At 35.2% G+C, this 24,326-nt stretch overlaps 1 protein-coding gene across 10 annotated transcripts in view; it reads right to left on the bottom strand.

Annotated features, from left to right (window-relative positions):
* NEO1 (neogenin 1) overlaps positions 1 to 24,326 on the bottom strand; it is a gene marked incomplete at its 5' end in the record, with an annotated part of 242,114 nt that overhangs the window by 109,552 nt on the left and 108,236 nt on the right. The gene's annotated exons all lie outside the window — the stretch shown is intronic.

Raw genomic sequence — 24,326 nt, 5'->3', positions numbered from 1 at the left:
AAAACATAACAAATACATATTTAAAATATATGTTAGGGACATGATATCTTTAAAAATTGATATTCTGGCATAATTGACTGGCAGAATAATTATAACAATAATTTCTGAGTTTCTCTGTTGAGAAATATTTACTAAGTTGACTGTTTTGAAGAAAATGAAAATAGGAAAGTTCTAAGCTGTCCAAAAATTGAATATTGAAGTCTATTTCCCTAAGATTTAAACCATTTTAGAAAAGCCATGATTACAATTCAAAAAGAGCTGAGAAGACTGACATTATCTTCCTTTTCAGTCAGCTTGATGAGTAACAAAAGAACCCAAAAAGTAATACAAATGTCACATTAGAGGCCTTAAATAGTTTACTCACAGAAACACACACACACTTCCATTAGTAACACCCTTCATTACATGCAATGGTTTTTAAGGGTGGGAGGTAGAGTGACAGAATCTTTGGGAAAAAGTTAAATGTATTTGAAAAAGCTTGATTATCCCATTGTCTCCCTTTCCCCTTAACCCAAAGTTGTAAATCACTGACTCAAATAGATTCAGTAAGACTTTGAATTTAAAGGGTAAAAGTAGATCATCTAGTCCAACTTCCTACCTAATGCCATAATTTCCTATTCCTGCTACATCCATGACAAGTGGTCTTACAAATCCGTTTGAAGTTCCAAATGACAAGGAACTCCCTATATCACAAAGAAGACAACAACAGCAGTTTTTTTTTTTAAACAGTTGAGTTAAAATGTGCTCAGCCTGCTGGAATTTTGATTGGGACTGGACTGAATCTGCAGTTTGACACCTTAACAATACGGAGTCTTCCTTTCCATGCACATGGTTTATCTCTCCATTTATTTAGATGTTTGGTTTCTCTCATCACTGTTTTATATATTTCAATATACAAATTTTGTTCATACTTTATTAGCTGTATCCCTAAGTATTTTAAATTTCTTGGTGCTACTGTAAGTGGTACTTTTTTTTTTTTTTAGTTTCTAATTGTTCACTGCTAGTATCTACAGATGAAACTGATTTATGCATATTGACCTTTTATCCTGTGGTCATGTTAAACTCATTCATTAGTTCTAGCAGCTTTTTATAGACAATTCTGGGATTATCTACGTAGACAACCATAGAGAGAGTTTTATTTCTTCCTTTCCAATCTTCTTTCTTTTTTCATTTTTTTAATCTATTGCACTGGCTAGAGGGGACAGGTCCTGGGAAGAAGTCCAGACTAGCTCTATAATTTGGGTAAATGAAGAGTAAGAGTATAGAGAGCAGGTAGAACCTCAGGTAAGCAGTAGAAGCCAAAGATGGTAAGAATGTAACACAGTGATGCAAGATCAAGAAAACATAAGTGTACAACTAGATGAAGTAAGGGAAATCTATTAGCAGTGAATTTAACTCTCTTTTCAAACATTGGTTAGTCATCTGTATTCTTTGGTGAATTATCTGTACACATACTCTGCTATTTTTTCAATTAAAGTGTTCACAATTTTCTTATCTATATGTAAGAGCTTTTCACATAATGCCAGTTATTAATTTATGGCCTCTCAGCTCCAAATCCACTCTTCTTTGTAATGATGGATGTGGACCTTTGCCAGCTGATGCAATGTTAGACTTTGTGAACAGAGGACACTGGAGGGACATTGTAAGGCATGGCAGAAGAAAAGGTTTATCTTTCAGGTTGGGGTGTGCTGTTCTTCTCGGCCCTACAGTGCGGCAGCTAGAAGGTATGTGGGAGAACCATTGGTGATCACCCTCCTGCAAGTTTCTCTGCTCAGTCTCTAGTAAGTTTCTCCAGTTTACTCTAGCAGGTAGCTTTCTGTGCAGGAGCTCTGACTGTTAGCATTCCATTAAACAGCATCCAATATATCAGCTCTGACTCAAGGCACCCCGCTGGGGAACTTCCTGCTCATCATCAGTCAGGCCCATGGCATCCCAGCAGGCGGCTTTCCACACACCAGCTCAGGCCTGTGGCATCCAACAGGCGATCTCCTGTGGACCAGTTTGGCCCATGGGCTGTGTTCTCTGGCAGTGACTACACTCTCTCCAAGGTCTGAATTGCAACCCTGAGTAAGGGTGCCCTCTTCCAAGTTTGTTCCTTTTTTTGGATTCTCTCCCTCGGCTCTTGAGGTAGTAGCTAATTCTTATATTTACTCTTTCTTTATTCTTTAGAATCCTACTTTATCCTATTTAGTAGTTAAAACACCTTTTATTAGTTAATAATTATTTATGTTTAATTCTCCTTGTTCAAATTCCTGGTGCAATTTCTGGCTCCTGACTGGACCCTGACTAATACAGTAAGATATTAATCCTTTCTCTTACATGCCAATATTTCTTCTCAGCTGTTTCTTTTGTCCTTTTAAATTTAGGATGCCTATTGTATCAAAGTTTTAAATCTGTATGTGGTAAAATTTTTTAGTCCTCTCTTTTTTTGGCATCTGTATTTTATTATTCTTACTCCAAAGGGTTTTCCTTGCTTCCATACTATAAAAATATTCACTTACTTTTTCTTCTAGTATGTCTATGAAACAATCTTGACTTCACTGAGTTAAGCATCCAGCTTTATATTTTTCTAAACAGCAACTCCAGTAGTCCCAATCAAAGTAACCGATTTGAAATAGTTTTAATATCTAAATCCTATATACTCTTAGGGGTTTATTTTGCATATTAAGTGGTTTCATTGACCTGTTTATTCCTGGGCCAGAACCACAAACTTAATGATTGTTACTATATAGTATTTTAAAATACTTGGCAGAACAAGTACTCTCCTAATTTATTCCTTTATTTCCTCAAAAATTTCCTAACATGTTCATTAAGATGTTTTTTCCCAGATGAATTTAATCTTTGCTTATGTTTCTCTGTTCCTTCTCAAAGAAAACAAACAAGTTGAAGATTTCTTTTTGTCCTTGAGAATATTTTACTAGGTATATATAGTTTAATTACTATTTTAAATTTATTTGGAACAGTAACTTTCACTTGGAATTTTAACTTTCTGTGTGGCTATACTACCAACTAGTTACACATATAGAGTCATTTGTTTCATTTTACTTCCCCTTTTCAGCCATTTAAAATCTGCAAAAAAGGGTATATTCCAACAAGTCTTGCTTCTAACCCTGTTTTCTCTACCCTTTTCCCTCCCTTCTCCTATAGGTAACCATTAATTTTTTTTGAATGATTTACCTTTCATTTAAAAAATTATAAGCAAACAAACACAATTTGTACCCACCCCTCATCTTCAGATTAGTTATGTACTAAACAATTTTTTCTACCTTCAAAGCCTTCAATCTTAACCACTATGGTACCATGTTTCTGAGGAACTGACATATCCCTTAAGTCTAAGGGACTGAGGCACCCCCAGAAGCAGAGTATGTAATTCTGGAAAACAGCAAAATTCTCTTCAAAAGAAAATCCAATTGATATAATTTTAGTATGCATTTTCAGTAAACAGACTTTCAAAGACTACCAGAAAAAAATCATCACAAACAATGTTCAATTTATCATTTACTTTTCCCTTTCATGAATTATAAAATAATGTCTTTAAAATGTTCTCCAGATTTTAACCTCTCTGTAGATAGTATTCACACCAATTAAACATAATGTAAGAGCAGATGTTTGTGGTTGGGAAGTTAAATTGATAACCAGAGAGCAAATGAGTCAATTACCATAAGAAAATAAGCATCGTAATGGAAGATTATGCATTTTGTTACCAAAGAGATAATTAAGCTTCAAATTCTCTTTGACAGCTCCCTATCCCTTCTAATGCCATAATCATTACAAGAACAATTTTAATTGCTAAATGCACAAGTAGAACTTAATACTAAAACATATTACACTTGCAAAATTCCCTTACTGGAAACATCACTTAATTCCATAACTATTATATAATGATGGAAATTGCCACTCAATTCAAACAGAAAACAATACAGGGCCAACACCAAAGTTTCAAGGTTACTTTATTATGCTGTTATTTAGAAGATTATAACCAGTTTTGTTTACATTAGCTCTGAAATGTTGGAGTTCCTATTGTTTGATTTTAAAGGTTTAGACACTGAAATTCTTAAAAAGCACTTTAAGCAGAGAAATAAAGCAACTTTGTCCATTTTATGTTAAACTGCACACTGCACACTTGCTGTTCTTAAGCTTCTTTTCAATAATTCACAAAATTACATGTAAGTCCTTAAAAAAAATCCCAACAAATAAAACCCAAGCATTTTAAAGTCTGAAATCCCCTCAGGGATGTTGTCTGACAGTCTAATCACAAGTCTGCTGTAAGTACTGGCTCAACTAACAAAAATACATTAGAACCCTCCAATACTTCTTGAGAAAGCTTCTTGTTCCAAAGAAGATGAATGTTGTCCTTAATCTCCAGGTGAAACAGGTGAAATCAATTATGAAGCAACATTATGACAGAATTGCCACACGACCTTGAAATTACATTTCTATCCTATCCCTATACCTCCACGTCCAGTTGCACTGCATTTCCTTACCCCTACCTCTCAACTTAGCTAACAGATACTCATCCTTCAGATCTCTAAAAACAATCCCTTAAAGAAGCTTTTCCTGATCCATAGCCGCCCCCCCTTTTCCTCCCCAGTCCTAGGCCATCACTGCCCTATTTACCATTGAAACCCCAGTGGCCTAAACCATAATAGGTGTTCAATGCATATTTGTTAAAATCAATGGTTACTTGAATTCTAAAAATTCCATTAATCGGCACTATCAGAAAATTAGATGTTGAGAATAAGAATTTTTTCAAGGGGCTTCCCTGGTGGGGCAGTGGTTGACAATCTGCCTGCTAATGCAGGGGACACGGGTTCGAGCCCTGGTCTGGGAAGATCCCACATGCCGTGGAGCAACTGGGCCCGTGAGCCACAACTACTGAGCCTGCGCGTCTGGAGCCTGTGCTCCGCAACAAGAGAGGTCCGCACACCACAATGAAGAGTGGCCCCCGCTTGCCACAACTAGAGAAAGCCCTCGCACAGAAACGAAGACCCAACACAGCCAAAAATAAAAATAAATAAATAAGAATTTTTTCAAGGACTCTCAAGCTTCTCAAGGATTTAATGTTTTATACCACTGCTTCTCCAATAGGAATTCATACATCTAATCTTTGCTGTGAATTTTCTGCATAAGTTTTAAAATGTGCTTTTAAATGTTTATAATATAAAATCTTAATAATCATATAACTTCAGCACTCACATTTATGTTTATAAGTTGGCTTTTGTGACTGTAGAATTTAATCCTAGTGCAATGTTTCTCAAAATTAGGGTCTCAGGGTCCTTAAAGCTCTTAAATTTGACAAACAGCTCTACACATGGTTTTTTGGTGAAGAATTCACAGAAATCTTTATTAAATATAGGTTCCCCTTCCCTGACAAGCCTGAACATACTTATTCTTTGTAATGATATCCCACTATTATCATGATGAACATTAATTGTGTGCCACATTTACACAGAGAAGGTATGAAGGCCTCATGGTTGATTATTTTCACTTAGTATTATACATACATTAGATATGCTCCCTAAATAGCTAAACTCAATTTGTAAGCCCTCTGCTTTTCAGCATTGTAGGAGCATACAAATGACTTAAAGAGGTTCATAGACTATTTGCAGAGATATGCAAAGATACTTAGAAAAATGTTGGTTGTTGGGTTTCACCACACATGTTTGAGAATTCCAAAAGATAAGGCCATATAATCATCATCTTGACAAGTTCTCCCAGATTATTCTATCATGCTAAGGTGTGAGAACCGTGCATTAGGGGGTCACTAAAGGAGACTACTGTATACATCATCACCTTTTTATATACACAGAGAACTCCCCAATTCTTGTGCCTTCCAGGACCACAGAATTCATTTGTTTGCTCAATTATTAAACAAATATGTAATAAGCAACTACTAAGCTACAAAGATGTTTTACTGGATGCTGTGAGGGAGAGAGATAATAAAGACATGTATTTAATGAACTGTAAAGTAAGATAGAAAGGTATGATATTTTAAGAGAAGACGACAGTGTTACATAGATGTGAATTCAAAAGGAAGAGATATAATTAGCTATTGATGCATAGAGGGATCTACAGAAAACTGGTTCAGTAGTTATCTCACAGGAGGGTAACTGGGAAACTGGCAAATAAGGAGAGTGACTTGTCACCATATACTTTTTCCCTCAACTTTAAAAACTGTGGTAAAATAAACATAAGATAAAATTTAGTATCCTAACCATTTTTAAGTGCACAACTCAGTGGTATTAAGTACATTCATATCTGGGGGCAACCATCACCACAATCCATCTTCAGAACTCTTTTCTTCTCGTAAAACTGAACCTCTATACCTATTAAACAGTAACACCCCGCTCACCGGCCTCCTTCTAATCCCTGGCAACCACCATTCTACCTCCTGTCTCTATGATTTGACTACTCTAAGTACCTCATATAAGTGGACTCATATGGTATTTGTCTTTTTGTGACAGGCTTATTTCACTTAGCACTATGTCCTCAAGGTTCATCTATGTCATAGCACGTGTCAGAATTTCCTTCCTTTATAAGGCTAATTATATTCCATTGTACATACATACCATGTTTTGCTTGTTCATTCCTCTGTCAATGAACACTTGGATTTTTTCTAATGTTTTAGCTATTGTGGATAATGCTGCTGTGAACATGAGTGTACGATTACCTCCTAGAGATACTGCTTTCAATTCTTTTGAGTATACCAGAGGTAGAACTGCTGGATCATATGGTAATTCTATTTTTAATTTATTGAGGAAATGCCATACTGTTTTCCAAAGTGGCTATACATTCCCACCAACAGTGCACAGGTGTTTCAATTCCTCCATATCCTCACCAACACTTGTTATTTTCTGGTTCTTTGTTAGTAGCCATCCTAATGGGTGTGAGGTGGTATTTCATCGTATCATTATGCTTTTGTACCATTTGGCCTTTTGCATGTTCATGGATTGTCTATTTAGAAATTTTTACTGACTACTGGATGATTTAGATTTGTCTGCTCCCAGCTACTCCTTAGTATTCTTTCACTTGGTTCTTTCTGTTAGCTTTTGCTTTCTTTTCTCCATCTTCCTTTTTATCATTTTGAATAAGTATTCAGTACAAAAGGTATAAAGAATACAGGAAACATAAAATCCTCCCCTTTATCAAGCCCAATACCACTACCCTCCTCAGAGATAAACACTACTAATATTTTTGGTGTGTGAGTCTTGCAAATTTTTTCTATGTATTTCAAACACACTACACACATACACACATTTTAAAGATATAGAATGGATCAGCCAATAAATACTTTTCTGCAACTTACGTTTCTCTCTTAGTAATCTTACATATCAGTATATATGGCCACCTCTCTTTTGATAGCAGCATAGTGATCCAGAGTCTGACTATATCACAGTTTATTGAACCACTCTCCTGCTAATGGACATTTAAGGTTGCTTTTAATTTTTCTATTACAGGTAATGCTGTAATTTGCATCTTTGCATATAGATCTTTGTACACATGTGTAAGAGTTTCAGAAGAACAGAATTTTAGAGGGAACAGCTAGTCAAGGTGATTTCATATTTAAAAATTTTGTAAATATTACCAAAGGCTGTACAAGTTTTATGTTCTCATCAAAGAATCAGTATCAATGACTATTTACCATTCTACTGGAGGTCATAGCTAGTGCAATTAAGGAAAAGAAAAATACAAATATAGGGGTGCAGTTGGAGAAATTCCTGTTCCCTCACACAAGCACACCATGGCAATGACCGTCTACTAGAATATTCAAGAAATCTTTCATGGAAAAATTCCAGTGTGCATTGTCGTACTATTTGTAGTCAAGGGGAAACTTCAATGATTTAATCAACTGGATAATAATTAAACTATGGTACACCTAGCTGAAGGATATGTTATAGTCTTCCTATTCAAAGTGTAGGAACAACAGCACTGGCATCATCTGGGAGCTTGTTAGAAACACAGTCTCTATCCCCCACCCTAAACCCTCTGATTCAGTATCAGCATTTTTACAAGATCTCTAGTTGACTCACTGCATGTGAAAAGTTTAATAAATAAGCACTGCTTTGAGCATTTAAATACTGATGTAGTCTACATGTACAAACATGGAACAATCTAAAGATTAAAAAGTCAAAAAGCAACTTGCAACACAGATGGGATGATCCTATTTGTTAACAAAAAATATATTTCTAGATGTACACATACGTAAATGCTTTTTAAAGACATCTAGAAGTATATACAGTAAAATGATGACAGTGGTTACTTCTGAGGAAAGGGGTAGGGATGAGGAAGGGGCAATGAAGGAGATTTACTTTGCTAACATGGTTTGATTATTTAATAATGGTACTGTATTACTTATAAAATTTAAAAAGGAAAAATAAAAGCCAAAACAATGAACTGAAAAGCTATTAGAACTGAATATAAATTTTTTAAACTAGCAGTATAAATGATTAACATATTTTTCTCTGTCATTCATATTCTCATACAATACATATGTACAAATTTTAAAATATAATTCACAATAACAACGAAAACAATTAAATAGATATGCACCTAACAAGGAAAGTATAAAACCTTTAAGACGGAAACTATAAAACTTTACTAAAGGACATAAAAGAAAGTATAAAAGAATGGAGCCACAAATATAGACCCAGGCATGTAAGAAATTCTCATGACAGAAGTGACACATTAAATCAGGGGGAAAAGATGCCTAACTCAGTAAATAATCCTAGAAACGATGAAGCTATTTGGAAAAGAATAATGCTGGATTCATGCCTTACTCCTTATGCCAAAATAAAGCTCATATCTATCAAAGATTTAATGGTTAAAAACAGACCCATAAAAGCACTAGAAGAAAACATGAGATTTTTAAAAATAATCTTGGAAGGAGGCCTAAATATGACACAAACCAAGAAGCCGTAAAAGATAAACATACTGTGCTACATAAAAAGTTTAAATTGTGCATGACTAAAAACTATCATTAAGTAAAAAGATGGGGGGGAAGGGTACACAGAGGTCTAACTTCTTTAAAATATAAAAGTTCTAATAAAGTAAAAAAACTCACAATCCAGTTAAAAAATGAGAAAAAGATATGAATGTACAGTGCATAATAAATACACTTTGAAATATGTGAAAGGATACTAAACATCACTCGTGTAAAAATATGCAAATAAAAATGTCAAGATACTCTTTTTTACCTCTTAGGTTGACAAGAGCAGGAGAAATGGACATTCTCATATATCTTGGTATTAATACAAACTGATACAATCTTTCTTGGGTAATCAGTATCTATAAAGTATAGATATATGAAGTATAGTAAAGCAAAATCTAAGTTACATATACTCTTTATAATCCAGCATTTCACTTTGAGAGATTCATCTAACAGATAGACACACATTTACATAGACATGAGAGTATTCCCTGCTCGCTGTTTGAAGTAGCAAAAGACTGGAACCACTAAAGAATAAGCTATTTTAACCACAATCCATTAAGACATCACTGTTTTTTCCATTTTTACTTCCCTTCATGTTGGGTAACAGTGGAGTGGCTGAAGGCATCTTTGAACTCAAGACAAGCCATGAGGAAACTGAACTACATATACCTTTAGTTGCTTTAGTGGGATGATGTATTTATGTGATTTGCCAAAGCATCCATGTATACTTAAGCTGTCTCAGTATAGAATGGATTCTGAAATATTCCTTCTGACCACTGTACCAACGTGACCCAACAGAGACACAAAGGTGCAGAGGCATATTCATGTCACCACAGCCTAAACACTGGAGCAAAAAGACCAAATTAACTTTCTATTCTCATAGAAAATGACCTTAAAAATCACTGTCATATGAGGAGACAATCAAATAAAATGCAGCCAAAACAAATATTACGTGTCAAAAGTCAAAAAGAAATGTGATTTTTCTGGAATTTTGTGTTGTTTGCAGTGATTATTAGTTTTTTAAAAAACTTAATTTGTTGTGGTTAATTTTCTCATTGTAAATAACTACTCTATTCATTTTCTTACACAAGGCTTCCAAAATAATTTTCACTCTAGGCCCCAGAAAAGCTGCATCTGCTCCTGATGACAATAATATTCTCTGACCGCTTGTTATACCTAATGTCATTTCTGCACATATTTTTGCTTGACTAGGAACAGAATATCTCTAGAGGGATATAAAAGAAATTAATGGTAGTGGTTGCTTCTGTGGAGGGGGGGCTAGGACATAGGGTTATATTTCATTTTATATATATATATATATATTTTATCCTCTGCATATACTACCTATTAAAAATCTTTAGCTAAAAATAATAAAAGTGGAGAGACATATATACACCTGGCTGGGCAGATTTGATTTTGTAAAAAGGTCAATTATAATTCTTTTGAAGTTAATCTATAAATTCAATGAAATGCCATTTAATATCCCAAGAAAAATTTTAAGAAAATTTGACAAGCTGATTTCACAGTCTATTTAAAAAATGTGAGACTCTATATGTATAAAACAGAAGCAGATTCACAGACATAGAAAACAAACTTAACAAAGGGGAAAGGGGGGCAGGAGGGATAATTTAGCAGTTTGAGATTAACAGATACAAACTACTATATGTAAAATAGATAAACAACAAGGATTTACTGGATAACACAGGGAACTATATTCAATATCTTCTAATAACCTATAATGGAAAATAATCCGAAAAAATATATATATAACCAAATCACTTTGCTGTATACCTGAAACTAACACAACATCATAAATCAACTATATTTCAGTCAAAAACTTTGCAAAAACATTTTCATAAAGAGCAATGAGGGACTCTTAACAAAATATCAAAACTAACTCAAATGGTACAGTCTTGATGTAGGAACAGACAAACTGATCGACAAAATAGAGTCTAGCAATAAGACCCATAATTTTGGAAACTGGGATTATACAGAGGTGATATTTCAAATAACTGTAGGGCAAGAATAGTGTTGGGGTAACAATCCATTTGGGAAAATACAGAGTTTGATCTCCACTTATTACCATATATTTTAAAAACTCCAGATGGACCAAAGATCAAAAAGTAAAAATAAACTACAAAAGTATTAGAAGAAAATGGGAAAGAATATTTTTAATTAGGGGGAGGGGGAATTGTGCAGCCTAAACAAGATTCAATTCCAAAAGGAAAAATCGCAACATAAGTGACTACATAGAAATGAAAATTTTCTGTATGATAAAATACACCTTAAAATTAAATGTAAGGGCTTCCCTGGTGGCGCAGTGGTTGAGACTCTGCCTGCTGATGCAGGGGACACGGGTTCGTACCCCGGTCCGGGAAGATCCCACATGCCGCGGAGCGGCTAGGCCTGTGAGCCATGGCCGTTGAGCTTGCGCATCCGGAGCCTGTGCTCCACAACGGGAGAGGCCGCAACAGTGAGAGGCCCGCGTACCGCAAAAAAAAAAAAAAAAAAAAAAAAATTAAATGTAAATTATAAGAATGTTCATAGCAGCTTTATTTTAAGTAGCCAAAATCTGGAAACAACCCAAATGTCCATCAAAGGTGAATGAACAACTGTGATATATTTACACAACAGAATACTACTCAGCAAAAAAAAAGAAATAGTGATACATGCAACAGTGTGGCTGAATCTCAAGTATGTTGAATGAAACAAGATAAAAAAAAGAGCACATACTTGTGTAATTCCACGTATATAAAACTTCAGAAAATGCAAACTCATCTACAGTGACTGAATGCAGATTTGTGGCTACTTGGAGATAAGGAGTGTGAAGGTCAGGTGGGAGGGATTACTAAGAAGCATTAGACAAACTTTGGGAATGATGAATATGTTAATTATATTGACTGTGGTGATATTTTCATGTGTGTAAACATATACAATTTATCAAACTGTACACTTTAAATATATTAAGTGCACTGTACTGTATCAATTAATTACCTCAATAAAGCTGTTAAAAAAATACGTGAAGTATCTGAATAAATTATTTGCAATTCATCTGTCAAAGAATATTTAGAATACATAAACAATTCTACAAGTCAATAGAAGACAACTCAAAAATTGTCCAGTAAGAACAAAGAAAATAAAAGTACAAAAATCTGAAAAGATGTCCAACCCCCCCCCCCCCGTGAATTAAAAAGCAAAATAAGATCTCTTTTTTCCTATCTCATTTGCACAGACTAAAAAACCTGATGACACCAACACAGGGGAAATTATGGGGAAACCAGTATTTCCACACTACTGGTAAGTAAATAAAGTGATACCACCTATTGGAAGGGCAACCTAGCAAGATATATCAATATTTAAAACATTAATACCTTTGACTTTAGCAACAGTAGTCCTAGAAATTATCATAAAAAGATAAACAAGTGTACAAATGTATATGTATAAGGATGTTCATAAAAGTGTTATTTATAGTAGTAAAACAGTAGAAACCACCTACATTACTTATTAGGGGTCTGGATAAAGAAATGAAGACACTGGAATACTATATAGCAGGGGTCAGCAAATTAAGGGCCATTTTCACAAATGAAGTTTTTTTGGAACACAGTCATGCTTATTTGTTTCGGTACAGTCTACAGCTGCTTTTCTGCTGCAATGGCAGAACTGAGTAGTTGTGACAGAGGCTATAAGGTCCACAAGACTAAAAATCTGGTCCTTAAAAAAAGTTTGCTGACTCTGCTATAATTCCACTATATAAAATATAGATTTGTATGTCCTGACACCAAGATGTGACCACGATACCCAATAGAAAAGACACAGGAAAAAAAAAACAGAATGAATGGTATTACTTCATTTTTTAAGAAACCATGAATTTGTTCATGAAATAGTTAGAAATATATAAACTAAAAGGTTAACAGCAATGCTATTTGTGGGTGATGACATTATAGGTGACTTTAATTTTTCTTCTTTCCAGATTTCTTTTGCTTTTGTAGAGGGAATATAAAATATCAATTATTCTTATAATCTAAAAAAGCAATAAAATTATTTTTGTAGTATCAATTTACAGCTGGAGAAATAATTTTGTAATCTTATTATGAAAACCTTGAATGAATACAGTTCCCTGAATAATGATTGTTATTATTATAAAAACTAGTAAATGATTGTTAAGCTTCTTCTGAACTAATTCCTCATTTCCAAAGATGAAAAGCTTGTTCTTAAACATGTTCTTTATTTATCAAACTGTTACTGACATATTTATTTTTCACTCCTTACCACTCATGAAAATTCTCCAAATTGGCCTAGCAGAGAAAGATCTCTGTATACTTTTTCCAAATGCAAATTAAAGTATATATGCTTGAAAATTCCGCAGAGCAGCTGAAAATGAGCATTTTAACTCTTAGGAGAAGTTCAATAAATCCCTGAATTTGCTGCTCAATACAAGCTCCAGCAGTTCAATACAAAGCAGAATATTTATTTTTCAAACTGTTCACCCACTGGTAAGCCAAGGGCAGCCCAATAGTCATAGTCAACTTGGGTGCAGGCATTGAACAAGTACATTGTCCATACAAGGTAAAAACAATAACTTCAATATTTAAAACATTAATACTTTGAACTTTAGCAACAGTAGTCCTAGAAATTAACATAAAAAGGTAACTAAGGAAGTTATATACTAGCACATACTGATGTCTTTCCATCAATAATGTGCCAGCAATTCTCAACAATGTCAGTGATTAGATACTCCTCCCAATCAGAGACGACTACTCCCACCCCTTTGTCAGCTGACTTATCAATGTTTCATGAAATCAATTTTTTAAAATATAGAACAGGAAAAGGCAGGATGGAGTGGATTAAGAAACAGTGCACTTCACATAGTATGGGTAAATATTGCTCTGTAAAACTTATTTCAGAGACAGACATATATATGTGTATTAGATTGTAGCATAAAATTATTTCTTTCTATTTATAGTAGTTAAAAATGTTTTAAAACCACTGGGAGAGAATAAAGACCCTTATGAACTGGTAAACACTGATTAAAGTGTTCAGATTAAAGAATACTAGACCAGGAATCAGAAGTTCTGGGCTTTGCCTTCAAATGTGTTTTGTGATTTTAGGGAAATTACTTTTCCTTAAAAGGATATAAGAAATACATATGTAAAAACACCTTGTTTGTTAGTACAAAAGATATTTAAAGAATATTCCAGGTAGATCCATGTAACATAAATGTGATAAAGTATACAGACTACACTTTGTAAATAAAAGTTGGTTGATGATATTTCTACTATAATAAAATTTCTTGGCAAATCAAAATGGCTCATAATTCCACTGCTGTCACTGTTCCATTTTTTTTTTAAATGCATGAGCCAACTATTTGCAGCATGCCAAGGAAAAAATTTAAGAGGAAAATATAATTTGGGGACTTTCAGAAGCTTTATCAATCAGTAGATTAGTAACAATACCTCTAAAGGGTTTTAGAAGAGAAAAGGGAACTAAAATCTGTTGAGTATCAGCTATAAGTCAGGTATTGTAACATGTACTTTATTAAATCTCTTTAAAGTCTCAAAATGTAAGGCATATATATGTAAAGTATAATTCTGTTACACAATCACTGAAAATCAACCATTATGTTGCTACTAAAAAGGGCTGAAGATAACAACTCTGACAGTTTGCTTACATATTATTTTCTCACTTTAACACACTAGTGTGATATGGTCTAGATTCTATAGTTTTCTTTGACTGGACCTCAGGGCCAACGAATCACAAATAATTTACCTACAAGCATGAAAAGCCAAAATTCCCCCAGGGTTTTGGCAAAAAGGTGTTCTACCACTGCCAATGCAATGACTAGATTTTGTAATTAGATTTTTTAAAAAACCTTGTAATTAGATGAAGACTAATATACTAAGCAAATTTAATTATTTACTCTAGGTACAGATATTATCAAAGAGCAATATATGAAAGCAAACATATTTGGGATCAATTTGTAAATTACTGACATTTCATAGCACATTTGACATTATTCCTTTGTTACTTCAACAGAAATTCAAATAGCTATCCTGAGAAAAATTTCAAATCCAAAAATAATAAAAGTAGAAGTGATGGAGAGCTAAGATTCAACTATTTCTAAAGACATGTAAACCAAAGGCCTGAAATTATAGCAGTGTTTTAATTTTCCTATTGGCCATTTCTTTCAGGTACCAATAAATGGACAATTCTCTAACACAACACTTTAAGAATTCTCTTTAAGATGACTGACAAACCCATGTACCATCTACAGAGAAAAATCTATGTTTAGAAAATCTAGAAAATAACCTCACAAAGGAAGATACAGGAATGACCAATAAGCAGATGGTAAAGTATTCAACATCATTAATCACCAGGGTAATGCAGATTAAAACTATAGAGAGATACCACTACATAGTCACCAGGATGACTGCAATTAAAGAGACTGACAACACCAAATGCTGGCCAGGATGTGGAGCAAAGGGAACTCACATACATTGTTTGTAGGAATAAACAACCACTTTGGGAAAAGGTCTGGTATAATACTCAGAAATACTACTCAGCAATAAAAAGGAATAGACTGCTAATTATGCAACACCATGGATGAATTTAAAATACGTTATGCTTTGTGAAAGAATCCTTACATAAACAAGTATAGATGACATGACCACGTTTATATGAAGCTTTAGAAGAGGCAAAACTAATACACAGTGGGAAAACACCAGAAGAGTAGATGGCTCTGGGGTAGTAAGGACAGGATTTGCTGGGGAGGGAACGTTCTGCAGTGATGGTACTAGTCTGTATCTTGATAGGGGTTTTGGTGTATAGTTAATGCATATTGTTGAAACACTATGGTCAGGCCACCTAAGATGGCTGCTCTCTTGCTCTCTATACATCCCCTGCACTACCAGTGCCTGCTTCACCTACAGCCTACTCACATGACTGACCTTCCTACATACTTGCCCTAGGCCCCAGCTACTGATGTTCTAGCTTTACAACAGAACTCTCTACTCTGGGGCCAGTGAGGGGTGTGCCCCGCTGCTGGTTTCCCTGGTAACTGATGAGCCAATCTGACATCAATTCCCCCTAAAACTGGTAGTCTCCCTATCCCCCACCCCACACCCTCTGCCCTGGAAGCGAAGACTGCCACCATGTCCCGCCCTGCCATCTGCTGCACATGATGGGGTGTTGCTCTAGGACCTTGCTTCAGACATGTGAGAGCGCCCATCCATTAAACCACTCATGTCTTTGTTGCTGACTCTGGGCTCTTCAGTCTTGAAGGGGGGCAAGTGCAGCCCAACAAACACATTAACAGTACACTTAATATCTGTGCATTTCACTGTATATAAATCTTATCTCAAAAGAAAAAATACCCACAAACAAAATATTACGCCTAGCTAATATGAACTGAAGTATTTGGGGGTGTCTACCATTTACTCTGAAATGTATCAAAAAATTCAGATGGATAGATCGAGTTGATAGACATGTGATACAGCAATTACAATAAATGTCAATTGTAGACTCTAGGTAGTGCTTATTTGCTGTAAAATTCTTTCAACATTTTATTATGAAATTTTCCCAATACAGAGAAATGTTGAAAAAAATGGAAAAAATTTTTTCTTTAGGAAAAAAATATTCTTCACCACCCCGTCATTCTTGCTACTAGAAAATTACTATGATTAAGGGTTGAAAAAGAACTGCTACCATTTGAAAAATAGTTGAGAAAAAAGAATAATACCATATAAGACAGAAGTAGAAATGGATGGCAAAGATCAGCATCTTGCCAAATGATTTGGTTTTGACAATGACACAGAACACCCAACTGACCACAGTCATTTCTCAGTATTCCAAAGTTCACAAACCAAATTCTGTCCATTCTGTTTCTTCAAAACTATAGAAGAAAATAATTTAGGCCTGTGATCATTACTGAATTTTATCTTTCACATAAATATTCCTTTCTTAAACTTTTACTGAGAAATAATTCACATATAACATTATACTACTTTCAGGTGTACAATGTAATGATTCAATACATGTAATATTGCAAAATGATCACCAAAACAAGTCTAGTTAACATCAAAAAAAAAGTCATTACAAATATTTTTCTTGTGATGAGAACCTTTAAGATTCACTGTCTTAGCAACTTTCAAATATACAATCCAGTATTGTTAACTATAGTCACCATGCTATACATTATATCCCCAGGACTTATTTATCTTGTAACTGGAAGTTTGTACCTTTGGATCTCCTTCATCCATTTCACCCACCCTCCACCACTGACGACCACCAATCTGTTTTCTGTATCTATAAGTTTGTTGTTGTTTTTAAGATTCCATCTGTCAGGGCTTCCCTGGTAGCACACTGGTTAAGAATCTGCCTGCCAATGCAGGGGACATGGGGTTCGAGCCCTGGTCCAGGAAGATCCCACATGCTGCGGAGCAACTAAGCCCATGCGCCACAACTACTGAAGCCCGCATGCCTAGAGCCCGTGCCCTGCAACAAGAGAAGCCACTGCAATGAGAAGTCTGCGCACCGCAATGAAGAGTAGCCCCTGCTCTCTGCAACTAGAGAAAAGCCCACGCGTAGCAACGAAGACCCAATGCAGCCAAAAATAAATAAATAAATTTATTAAAAAAACAAAAAAGATTCCATCTATCAGTGAAATCATATGGTATTTGTCTTTCTCTATCTAACTTACTTCATTTAGTGTAATGCTCTCAAGGTCCATCCATGTTGTCTCAAATGGCAAAGAACAATTAAAAAAAAAATCAGTTAGTATAATGCTCTCAAGGTCCATCCATGTTCTCTCAAATGGCAAAGAACAATTTAAATTAAAAAAGTTTGGACTCATTTTCCTTTTCTGATTCACAATGTGATGTCAAAAATTCAAGGAATAAATTTATCTGTTAAAAACAACGAGTGTCATTTTTTTCTATTTTCTGAACAAGAATCACTGAAATCAACTGGACAAGAATGAGTCTCAAAGACACGGCTGACACATAATAATGCAGCTTTTGTCATTCTGGGCTAGAAATGCTTAATTACTTTTCTGTGTTGCCTACTGTATCCTTGAGGATGAGAACTGCATCCTATTTGATTCCATCTCCAGTGAAACTAGATTCTGCCTTCTGCCTAATTTACAGTAGATACTGAATAAATATTGCTTGGAAAATATCTTTGATATTACTTTTAAGATAGTCATTGAAATTCTGTTTCTGTAATCACAGACCAGAAAAAAATCTAAATAAGTAATGAAGGGGATGGTGTGAGGAAACTCTGCGCCCACCCTGCCCAGTCTCCAGTAGAGTAATACCATGCTTATCTATCAATATTTTAAATTTCTGGCTTTCAAAATGAGATTTTACTTTTTAGTTCTTTGCCTCCCGCACGCGCCCCCCCCCCCCCGCCCCCCGGCCAATAAAACAGTTTGAAAATCTCTGACATGATCTCAATCTAAGAAATCTTTCTGGACAAAAAGACCAGTAAAATGTTGGTTATCATTACAATGGGGATTGGGAAAAAGCAGAATAGATTTAGATTCACATAGCTTTTTGGCAGTTATTCCGAATGTAGATTACGATTCAAAGCAGTTACATTTCAGATAAATTAAGGGTAACTGTGTTGTATTGAGATAAGATACTCCTGTTGGGGCAAGATCCCATCCCTGTGTATAAACTGGGTTTATCTGAAAGTGTCATCAATAAACAATGGTGGGGGTGGGACTGTGTAAAGGTGGAAGAAATCTGCAATGAAGAAGAAATATGTTCTAGATATTCTTCTCACTAGGAGATTATCTTTCTACTTCCCATTTTGGAGCTTCTGAGTTCAATTTTTAGTAAGAGGTTCCTAAAACTTCTGCTGCTCCCAATTCTGGCTATCATCTCTTTAATGAAGAAAGAGGAATATAACTAAAATTAAAGAAGAGAATGGGAGTTTAAGAGACGTAATATATTTGAGAAACTTACTGACAATATGACTAAAATTACTGACACTCTTCCTAGCATGGATCTCTGCCACAAATTTGGTAAATTTGATAGCACCCCTTAGAGTAAAAGAAATATTGTTCAGTAAAAGTAAGACAGTAAATACCATATAGAACATATTCCCTCAGAAATACTGAATATATCTAAAAAATCAATGAATAAGAGACCTGGAGTGGGCTAAGCTTAAAATTCTGAGGTAAAGACACGTACGTAATTTAGGAAGTAGAGTAGTAATGCCAAAGATGACAGTCAAACTTCCTCACTTATTTCTGGGCTAGAAGGGGATGACTTTGCCCTAATATCACAATTCTTATGTTCTTTAAATAAATACTGAAGAATGCTTACTAATATTTTGTCCAATCTGCTCACCTAGACAAGCAAACGTCCAGCATGCACTAGACTGGGCACAAGAGTGAAGTGTGACCGGCCTGGCTCACGGACTGCAAAATATGGTGCAAAGGTCATGTGATGGTTAGTGGCATGTGACAAAACCAAAACAGAAAGTCTTCTGAGATGTCAATCTTAATGATCCAAGGAAGAAGCAGAATCTAGGTAAATAGGCAAAAAAGAACCAAAGGAAGTAGGATCAAGTAAAGAGGGCTTAGACAGAAAGGAAAGATTCTTTGAACCCCGAGAACATTACCTGAGGCACATTTACTAAATGCCTACAATGCGTCAGGTGCTATATTAGGCATCTTCTTTACATCATCACTACAAAGAAGGTGTTCTCATCTTCATTTTACAAATAAGAAAAATGAAGCTGAAGTAAACTGATTAATTTGTCAAGATCACATGGCCAGAGACTGGAAAACAGTGACATGCCACCAAAAACATCTCTCTTTTCATCATACCCTATTCCTTCTATGAAGTTCAGTGCTGATCTCTTAGTGGTTTTATAGAAACCAGGGATCCATTTCTACACCACAGTTCCTGCTTACTTGTCCCACAAAGCTTCCCCCTGATTAGGGTCACTTGTTAACATAAAATCACAATAGAGAGTTGAGTTCTTCTCATGCTGTATTTTGACTAATGCACAAACAACAAGCAGGTAGAATCTTCAGGCATCTCAATGGCTCTTCTATTCTGTAACATTTTCATGGTCAAAAACCGTGCATCTGTATTCCACATAAATCTAGGTTCTAACCTTACATCATTCATTTTATTTCATGTGGATATTCCTTGTCTTTTCTAGAATACCTGCAGGTTCTCTCCTGAAGGTGGTTAGTTACCATGGAAATGAGGCTACTGTAGTTCAGAATAAATTTACATAACTATTAGAAAATTATTTCAAGCTTGTAAAATATGGGATTTATCTGAAAGCTAACATGACCACTGATGCGATAAAAATCTAAGAATTGCAAAACCAATTCAAAATGATTCAGGTCCCAACACAGGATTATAAAACAATTGTAAATCATTCTTAATTTACGGCAAGGACTTCAAAAATGTAAAGTTTATAAAGTGAAATTGTGAAATAGTCTGGATAAAGACAGCAAACTATAAAAATGTCCCAACATCTCATCCACTAGTTGTCAAATGCACTACATTAGGTACTAAGGATCTAAAAGTTGACAAGACCTAGTCCTGTCTTCAAGGAACTGAGAATGGCAGGAGAGAAAGATACACAAAATGAAAAGAAATTTAAATGTGACAGGTAAAGCAAGGAAGGTATGTATAAGGTATATGTGCAAAACTAAAAAGTACCTAACGGAAGGAGGTGGGAAGAGGATGGGCACAAGAGATGGGAGTGAGCAGGGCCAGAGTTTCAGAGATTTCTGAAGAAAGCCAGGCAAGAGGGTGGGAAGAGAAAATTCTAGGCAGAAGGGACAGTACAACAAAACAACTGTATGGGGTATCTCAGCAGCTAGCTGTTGCCCTTGAAATTAAAATACTTTGAGAAGCAGTGGCAATATTGCTCAGACTCAGACTCTAGTTCTCGCTCTGCTTGGCATTTGGAAGAAAAACGACCCCTTCTGAAAATTACAGGGAGGAGACCTCAAGAGGAAGATATTTAAGGCTTCTTGCTATTTGGTTTGAGGTAATTTTAAGAAGAAAGTCAAAGAATATGACCCAATTTACATCATAACTTTATGACACAAATCATCTCTCTCACATGGTACTTTGGCACCTTACTTTTCCTCATTTAATATATTCAAAGCATTTTAACTTGTCATTTAATAGTCTTCTAAAATATGATTTTTGCTGGATGCATAGTATTCTGGTATATGAAGAGACCATTATTTATTTAACCAATCAGCTATTGTTGGCCATTTACAATTTTTCTCCATTAAATATCTATCATTCCAATACATATCACTGCAATTTCTATGCATAAATCTTTACACACATCCAGGATTATTTCATTAATGCGAATTATTAGACGTAGAAATGCTGGTCAAAGTAGGTGCAAATTTTAAGCCTTTTAAATTATATCATCAAACTGCTTTCCAAAAAGATTAAGTTTGCACCACTACTACCAGCAATGTAGGAGAATCCCCATTTTACTGTAATTTTGCCAAGAGTAGGTTATTATTTTAAAACTCTCTATATAGGCCAAAAAAGGGGGCTGCATTAACCTGCATTTATTCCACTATTAGCAAGGCTGAACTCTTTTCAGGTCAACTGTTCAGTTTCATAAACAGACTATTTTATCTTTCCCTTCCCTTCAACTGAGGCTTTCTTTCATTCTTGTTAATTTATAAGTGCCACTTATATCTGCTGCAATTACTTTTCCAAGTTTTTAATTAAAGGATTTTGATCACTTTAGCCACTCTGAAGAATGGATTTCATAAGGGACCAGGTTAGAACAAGAGAGACCAGTTAGGATACTACTGCCACTGTCTTTGAAAAAAGATTAACTGAACTTGAACTAGGGGATTAAAGCAAGGAGAAAGAAAGACTAAAGAACTGGATGTGGGAAGAAATTTAGAAGATCGGAATGATCAAGAATGATTCCCAGATTTCTAGCAAAAGTGAATAGGTGGGCAGTGATACCACTGAGATACAGAAAAACCAGAGGAGAAAGATATTTAGAGAAAAATGTTAAGTTCAGTTTTGGACAGGTGAAGTTTGAGGTACCTAGGGGCATCCAATTAGAAATGTCTGAAGCTCAGCGGAGGGTCTGGTCTAGGAATCTCGGAGTTACTGTTATGTAAGTTATATCTGAAACCGTGAGTGTGAAGAATAATAGGTTGAAGACAGAATTTTGTGGAACACTAATATTTTAATGAGAAAGCTGAAGAAAAGATGCTCATGAAAACAAAAGTAATGGACAGGAAAATAAGAGGAGAAACAACATAAATACAGTGTTATCAAGCCAAAGTAGTGGAGCATTTCATGGGCTGTAAGTAAAGATGAAGGGATTCAATGCACACCAAGAAGGCAAATATGGATTTTAAGGGTTTTAAAGCAGCCATTTGGAAGAAAGCTCATCTTTAATGATCTCAGTATTTTTTTTTAAGTTTTATGGTGACTATGGAAGACCTCAAAAGGTCAAGAATGGGAATTAATAAAGATGATAAAGTACTGTTTGTGAACATATGTGTATATGAAGGTGACAATTATGACCTCAATAATATAAATGAGGGTAATGGTTCATCTTCCTCCAGAATAATCTTTTAGTGGTTTTAAAAAAAAATCTCAATTGCTTTTCACTCCCTCACACCACACACAAAAATGAACTCAAAATGGTTTAAAGACTTAAATATAAGACATGACACAATAAAACTCCTAGAAGAGAACACAGGCAAAACATTCTCTAACATAAATCATAGCAATGTTTTCTTAAGTCAGTCTCCCAAGGCAACAGAAATAAAAGCAAAAATAAACTAATGGGACCAAATCAAACATAAAAGCTTTTGTACAGCAAATAAAACCATAAACAAACAGAAAGACAACCCATGGAATGGGAGAAAATATTTGCAAATGATGTGACCAACAAGAATTAATTTCCAAAATATACAAACAGCTCAATATCAAAAAAACAAACAACCCAATCAAAAAATGGGCAGAAGACCTAAATAAATATTTCTCCAAAGAAGACATAGAGATGGCCAACAAGCACATGAAAAAATGCTCAACTTCACTAATCATTAGAGAAATGCAAATCAAAACTACCAGTCCGTATGGCCATCATCAAAAAGTCTACCTATAATGAATGCTGGAGAGGGAGTAAAGAAAAGGGAACCCTCTTACACTGTTGGTGGGAGTGTAAATTGGTCCAGCTACTATGGAAAACAGTATGGAGGTTCCTCAAAAAATTAAAAAATAGAGCTACCACATGATCCAGCCATCCCACTCCTGGGCATATATCTGGAGAAAACTATAATTCAAAGAGATACATGCACTCCAATGTTCACAGAGGCACTATTTACAATAGCCAAGACATAGAAGCAACCTAAATGTCCATCTAGAGATGAATGGATAAAGAACAGAACCACCATATGACCCAGCAATCCCACTACTGGGCATATACCCTGAGAAAACCATAATTCAAAAAGAGTCATGTACCAAAATGTTCATTGCAGCTCTATTTACAATAGCCCAGAGATGGAAACAACCTAAGTGTCCATCATCAGATGAATGGATAAAGAACATGTGGCACATATATACAATGGAATATTACTCATCCATAAGAAGAAACAAAATTGAGCTATTTGTAATGAGGTGGATAGACCTAGAGTCTGTCATACAGAGTGAAGTAAGTCAGAAAGAGAAAGACAAATACCGTATGCTAACACATATATATGGAATTTAAGAAAAAAATGTCATGAAGAACCTAGGGGTAAGACAGGAATAAAGACACAGACCTACTAGAGAATGGACTTGAGGATATGGGGAGGGGGAAGGGTAAGCTGTGACAAAGTGAGAGAGAGGCATGGACATATATACACTACCAAATGTAAGGTAGCTAGCTAGTGGGAAGCAGCCGCATAGCACAGGGAGATCAGCTCAGTGCTTTGTGACCGCCTGGAGGGGTGGCATAGGGAGGGTGGGAGGGAGGGAGATCCAAGAGGGAAGAGATATGGCAACATACGTATAACTGATTCACTTTGTTATAAAGCAGAAACTAACACACCATTGTAAAGCAATTATACTCTAATAAAGATGTAAAAAAAAGAAAAAAAAAGATGTGGTATATACATACAATGGAATACTACTCAAGTAAGTCAGACAGAGAAAGACAAATACCATGTGATATCACTTACATGTGGAATCTTAAAAAATGATGCAAATGAACTTATTTACAAAACAGAAACAGACTCAAAGACATAGAAAACAAACATGGTTAACCAAAGGGTAAAGGGGGAAGACGGATAAATTAGGAGTCTGGGATTAGCATGCAAACTATTATATATAGAATGGATAAACACCAAGGTCCTACTTTTCACTGCCGGGAACTATATTTAATATCCTGT

The sequence above is a fragment of the Grampus griseus genome (genome assembly GCF_964374135.1).
Source record: "Grampus griseus genome assembly, chromosome: 2".
In the NCBI taxonomy this organism is placed as follows: domain Eukaryota; kingdom Metazoa; phylum Chordata; class Mammalia; order Artiodactyla; family Delphinidae; genus Grampus; species Grampus griseus.
This window is presented reverse-complemented; position numbering and strand designations above follow the sequence as displayed.